The sequence below is a fragment of the Myotis davidii genome, unplaced genomic scaffold, assembly GCF_000327345.1.
Source record: "Myotis davidii unplaced genomic scaffold, ASM32734v1 scaffold951, whole genome shotgun sequence".
NCBI classification, from domain to species: domain Eukaryota; kingdom Metazoa; phylum Chordata; class Mammalia; order Chiroptera; family Vespertilionidae; genus Myotis; species Myotis davidii.
Window position 1 is genome coordinate 750,803 of NW_006282602.1, and position 6,312 is coordinate 757,114.

Here is a 6,312-nt window from a genome sequence, read left to right on the forward strand (position 1 = left end):
ATCTTATACCCACCAATGTAAAAAAAAAGTATTTATTTCTTTATTTTACTCTTCCTTCAATCTCAGAAATTTTCCTGCTTTGCTTTTTCCTGCTTCTCTACTCTAGTACTAATGGATTTCATGTATCCATTTTTACACCTCCTCCTCTGATGGTAACATGTAGGAAAAAACTGCAAAACTGCCATTACCCGGAGCATTTTTCTCAACTCACTGAGATTTTGCTTCCCAGCAATTGTCAGTTTGGCTCAAATACACTTATAAAAGTTATCTACAGGTTTGGAAGTTTCTTACGTTGGCAAAAGCATTCCCAATTGTCCCTGTGGTTCTATCTTCTTGCTGGGAAACTGAGAAGCAAGAGTTCAGTGACCAGACTGTGGAAGACAGACAGACATGAGCAAAGCAAGGATGATGAGCCAAGTACAGAAGGTCACCAGTGTGGAAAGCCCTGGTTGCCCTGCAATGGACAATTGTAGAGTGGAACCTCGCCCCCAGGGTGACCTTTCCTCCTCTAGCGTATTATTGGTCCTGGTTTGGATCCCATGACCTTTCCTCCCTAGAGTAACATTTATGCCTTTATTTTATTTTAGCTCTAGGCCCAGAAGAGCAATAAAACCAGACCAGCTATGCCATGGCTGACCTCAGGTCGAGCTGCTTTGGATAATGACTCCCTGCCCTGGAGCCCACTAATCAATCAGTGGAGACCTAGACCCTGGAAAGACACACCTGGAAAACTGGTGAATGTTCTATTGCGGTCTTCCCTGGCTATAATCTCCACCCTTGAAACCCTTAGGACAGAGGACCCAGTGCATTCTCCCTCGAGGGAGCATGCCCAAGCGTTTCCCCTTCCCTTCCCCCTCCCACCCTCCAGGCACGTTACCATTACCTTCCTCACTCCCATGCTCCAAGGGACCTTCCTTTGCCTCTATAACTTATTTCCTCAGCCTATTCCTCTGCTAATTACTTCTTCCACCTCTGTGATTTTATAAATAAACTAGAGGCCTGGTGCACAAAATTCATGCATGGGTGCAATCCCTAATCCTGGCTGGTGATTGAAGCGTGAGTGTCTGGTGTGGAAGTGCAGGTCCATGTTCACCACTGGGCCCTGGGCAATACCTGGCCCCCCTGGACCCCCTTCTGTCTAAGTCATGGTGCCTGAGTCCCCACATGGAGATGTGGCAAGTGTGGCTGGACGCCGCGGGCCGGGGCGCAGCGTGGATCTCTGGGCCACCCAGCAGTGCCACATGGAAGCCGTGTGGGCAGTGCGCTCTCTCCAGGCCGACCTTGCAGTCTGGCTTCTGCGGTCCTGGCAGCCACAGTCTGGGTCACCTGGAAGATGCCATGCAGGTGTGGGGCGAGCTCCTGGTGGGTGCTCAGCACCTGAGCATGGGGGCTTCCCCGGCATGTGAGCCCTGCCATCCTGGGGGAGATTAGCAGGGGGAGTGAGAGTAAGCTCAGTGGATACCCCACATTCTCAATGCACCTCCGTCCCCGTCAACCCCTCCCCACACCAGGTAGCTGGCGAGAGGTTGCAGCACATTGCTGACACCTGCCATATTCTGCACTGCCCCCTGGTTGTCAGCACACATAATAGCAATTGGTCGAACTCCCAGTTGAACTTCTGGTCGATGGGACAATTTGCATATTAGGCTTTTATTATATAGGACTAATGGCCCAGTACACACATTCCTGCACATTGAAGGAGAATCTGGTGTGGGTGAACCAGATTCAGGGCCGACAGGACCCCAGCAGCAAGCTAACCCACAGCCAATTCTGTGAGGAATTGGGCTCCCTCCTCCCTCCTCTATGGGTCTGGGGTGTGGGTGAACCAGATTTGGGGCTGACAAGGCCCCAGCAACAACCTAACCTACCAGTTGGAGCATCTGCCCCCTGGAGGTCATTGCACATCATAGCTACTGGTTGAATGGTTGAAAGGTAGAATGGTCACTTAGGCTTTTATATATATAGATGTTCTCTTATGGAGTCTTGGCTCTGAATTCTTTCCTAGCTAGAACTCAATTACCAAGTTTGCTAAACTCAGGTCTGGTCTGACCCCACTGATCTAACACTCAGTGCTATTCCCACAGCCTACAGTAAGACTATGATCACTATTACTGTAGTTGATCTTGGGGCTGCAACTGATATGCATATTCTCCCTGTCTTCTCCACTCATTCACCCTGAGATATTGTGGTAGAAAAGTATAGAGATCCAACAGATCAAAGAATTCCAAGGAGGGATGAGGTGCTATGGATATATGGTTAGGACACCTTATTTGCTATATCCATCATATTAGAAGCAGTGTGTGTGTGCCTGTATTGTAAGGTAGAAAAATATAACTTTGGCTGAAGTACCCCTTGTAATAAAACATTAACAGAAGAAAAACAAACTGAAATGTAATCATATGGATACCTCTTATATACATGAGACTCAAGAAAACTGAGTTGCCATAACTCACCTAAATGGCTCAAGTCACCACCTTAAATACCATCCACAGCTAAAGACAAAAAAAGATGTTGGGGTGTGGGAAGCATACCAGACAAAGCTTACCAGGGTAAATAAGGATAAGGTTGTTATACAGATGAAGTCCTTGCCTTCTCTATTAATAGAGTTTCTCCTGATTTAGTCATCCGTCTCTTCCTGGTAGAGAGAGGGAGGCACCCTTACAAATGGATAGTTATAAATGTGCATGTCTCTTACAAAAGGGTAACTTCAACTCAGTTTTCAGAGATCTTTCGACATCTGCTATCTATAAAAATAATCAGCCTAAAATAATTTTTAGGCCAAAGATACACTATGTGGGTGACAAATTCTGCTCCCCTTCAGTATGTTGGGGATGGGGAAAATATCCCTTTTCCCTCTTTGTCCTTCTGGTGGGTCAAATAATTCAAATGACATACAGCAGATTAATAGGACAAAATCAAGTTTTAATACCCACGCAGAAGGAGTTCACATAAGTATAACAAATCCAAAGATAGTAAGGCAAAATGAGCTTTATACAGGGGTGGAAAAAGTAGGCTTATAGTTGTTTGTATGGAAACAGACATGCAGGTTATGATTATTGTTATGCCCAGATTTCAAGATTCCCGATAGACCAACAGGGAGCCAGCCAAATCCAATGCAAAAGCAGAGAGTTTTTATTATTATAGACCCGGGTCTGGCTCCCAGCCTCCACCAACAAAACGGCGAGACAAGAGTGCCAGCCCCATGGGAAAAAGGAGTTTTAATAGGGGGGTGGAGTGAGGGGAGGAGAGATGACTGTGGGTCCTGCCGATTGGCCAGGCGCAAGTCGGGTCTTGTCACACAGGATGTGGTCACATCCATGGCACGTACGTTCCTTGATTGTCATTGGTTAGTTTAAAGAAGTCCTGGGTGTGGCTAACAGAGTAGCAGAGGCTTGGGCTTCTGGGAAGAAGCCTTTGCTGAGCACCTGGCCAAGGTAAGATGGAGGGCGTAGCCCTCACCCCTTCAATTATTACAATAGCTTTATTAACTCAAAAGAGTGTCACAATGCCACAGCACACTTAGAAGAAGAAGACAAATAATGCAAAGACATAATAAAGAATCCTAAAGAATAAAAGGCTAACATGCAAATTGTCCCCACGGGCAGGAGTTCGACCAACTGGGAGTTACACGTGTGCTGACCACCAGGGGGCAGCGCAGAACATGGAGGGCATCAGCAATGCGGCACTGACAATGGGCAGCAGTGGCAGTGCTGTTGGCCCCGGTGGGCCACAATGAGAGTGGGACTGCAGCGGGATGGTGGAGCAGGTGAGCAGGCAGCACCAAGCCAAGGTGGGTGTAAGCGAGGGGCCTGACCCCTATCACACCACTGGTCATCCCACAGACAGTGACTGGCATTGGTGGCGGGGTGGGGCCTGCAAGCGGGTGGTGCCAGGCCAAGGTGGGTGTGAGCAGGGGCCCTGATTGCCCTGCCAATCACTCCACAGATCGGCCCTGATCGTCGGCCAGGCCTAGGAACCCTACTCCTTCACAAATTCCGTGCACCAGGCCTCTAGTTAATAATACAAGAATAAATTCCACATACAACTGTGAACCTACTTTTGCACACCCTGTAAGTCATTCAGAACTAAGGAAGGGGACATAAGGCAATTTGTAGGGAGATGAAAAGACTGAAAGTTTAGTAAACAAATGTATATTGGGCCATCTTGAAACAATGGGACACAGAAAGAACTTCACTTAATTCAAATGGGCCTTGCTAGGTTCTTTCCTGTCTATTATACCTAGTTCATAATAAAATATTCATATATGATGATAGCTCCCTTCCTGGAGCAAGTCCTTTGTCTACCAGTAAATTATTTTAGGCAGTAAAGGGGAAGGTCAAAGATTCTTCCTTAGCCTTCTGGACCTTAATTGTTTTCAGCTCAAAATAATTTGCATGCCTGAGTGGCCACTTTGAGGCAACTGGTTCTGAACCCCTAAAACACATATATAAAATTTTCACTAGTATGCCCATTATACAATAAAGATAGTAAAACTCAGTGAGGTAAGTTTTGTTCAAATTTATATAGCTGGAAATCAATGTAGTTGATACTTGAACCCCATTTTAAAAAATTTTTCAGCCACTCTAGTAAGAGAAGACCTTCTTTGGGCCACCTGATACTTGTTTTCTCTATATATCACTCTGCATGGTCTTTCCATGCAGATAATGTAGAAGAAGCAACAGGCATAAAACAGTTAAAACCTCTGGAGGTAGTTCTTGCTCTCCTGATATAATGTTTTGAGGCATTTCTTTACACTTTGATAATGTTAGAGCTGATATCTTCCACTAGATAATTCTATAGACATGGCATTTTATTAAGCTGTGTGGACGAAAGGGGCCACGTGCTGACCTGACAAGCTCAGGAGAGGCCTGCATGGCAGTTTAGCAGACTCGGAGACCTAAAGTAACCACAAAGGATGGTCTGAAATTAAACTTTAACTAAAAGCAGTTATGGTGGGCAGTTACGTCCTAAACCCATATCTTCACTGATAAGGTCAACCTTTACCATAACTGAGCCTATCTGTCTTTTTGCATCTGTGATAACATGTCCTTGGGATGTCTGGGTAACTTGTGACTTTCCTTTTTATGGAGCCCCTGGTCCTTTTTCTGGAGCCCCTGGAGCACAAGCAAATGTTCTGGGCTCCAGGACAGATACTACAAATTCCTTCATTATCATGTTAATTGATCCTGCACCCACCTAAGTATTTTACTTTTTATCCTATCACAGAGGCTTCCCCACTTCTCTTAATCCCACCTCCTTAAATGTGTCACCAATGAATTTCATGTATAAATACAGATGTAACGCTGCCATTCTCCGGAGCACTATCTCAATTCGTTGAGGTTCTGCTTCCTGGCATATGTCGACAGTTTGGCTCAAATAAACTCACAAAAATTCTTTACAGGTTTCAGTGGTTTTTACATTAACAGCTGTAACCTTTCCTTTGTAAATAAATATGAAAACTTACAGCTAAAGCCTCATTAATAACAGTTGTTAGCTGGCATTTGATATATTCTTAATGGTTCCTGCTGTTTCCTGAGAAGTAAATGTAATCCTATAGCACTTAATTTTCTTCTGAGCCTATCATAAGGCCTCAAATACAGCTTCTCAACTCAAGGATATTTAGGTCTTAACTACTTCCTTTGGTTTTCTTTTCAGTACCTTTATTTTATAAAAGTGAAATAGAAATTTTAGGGGGATATAGACAGGTTTAAGAAAAAAATTTTTTAATATATATTTTATTGTTTTTTTACAGAGAGAAAGGGAGAGGGATAGTTAGAAACATTGATCAGCTGCCTCTTGCACACCCCCTACTGGGGATGTGCCCACAACCAAGGTACATGCCCTTGACTGGAATCGAACCTGGTGCCCTTGAGTCCACAGGCCAACGCTCTATCCACTGAGCCAAACCAGTTAGGGCAAAGAAATTTTTAAAAATTAAAGATGTCCATGGAAAAACCACAGGGCTACAGACTGGGAGAAGTTACATTTTCATAAGACAAGGAAGAGGCAACAGTTACATTTCCATAACACAAGGGAGACTGGAAAAAGTTACATTTCCATAAGACAAGGAAGAGGCAACAGTTACATTTACATGAGATCAGGGAACTGGGAGTAACAGAAGGTCTAAATTTACAAAATAAAGAAGGCAGAAGAAAGCCCTGAGGGAATAGGAGAACAATGAGGGAGGAGGGCCCTCATAGGTCCCCTGTGAGGTTTGCCCTTTGTGCTCAGGAGTTACTATAGTAACCAATTCAAAAGGGAATATTGACCAGAAAGTGGGGATATCAGGACACAGAGACTTGCAGCCTTTAT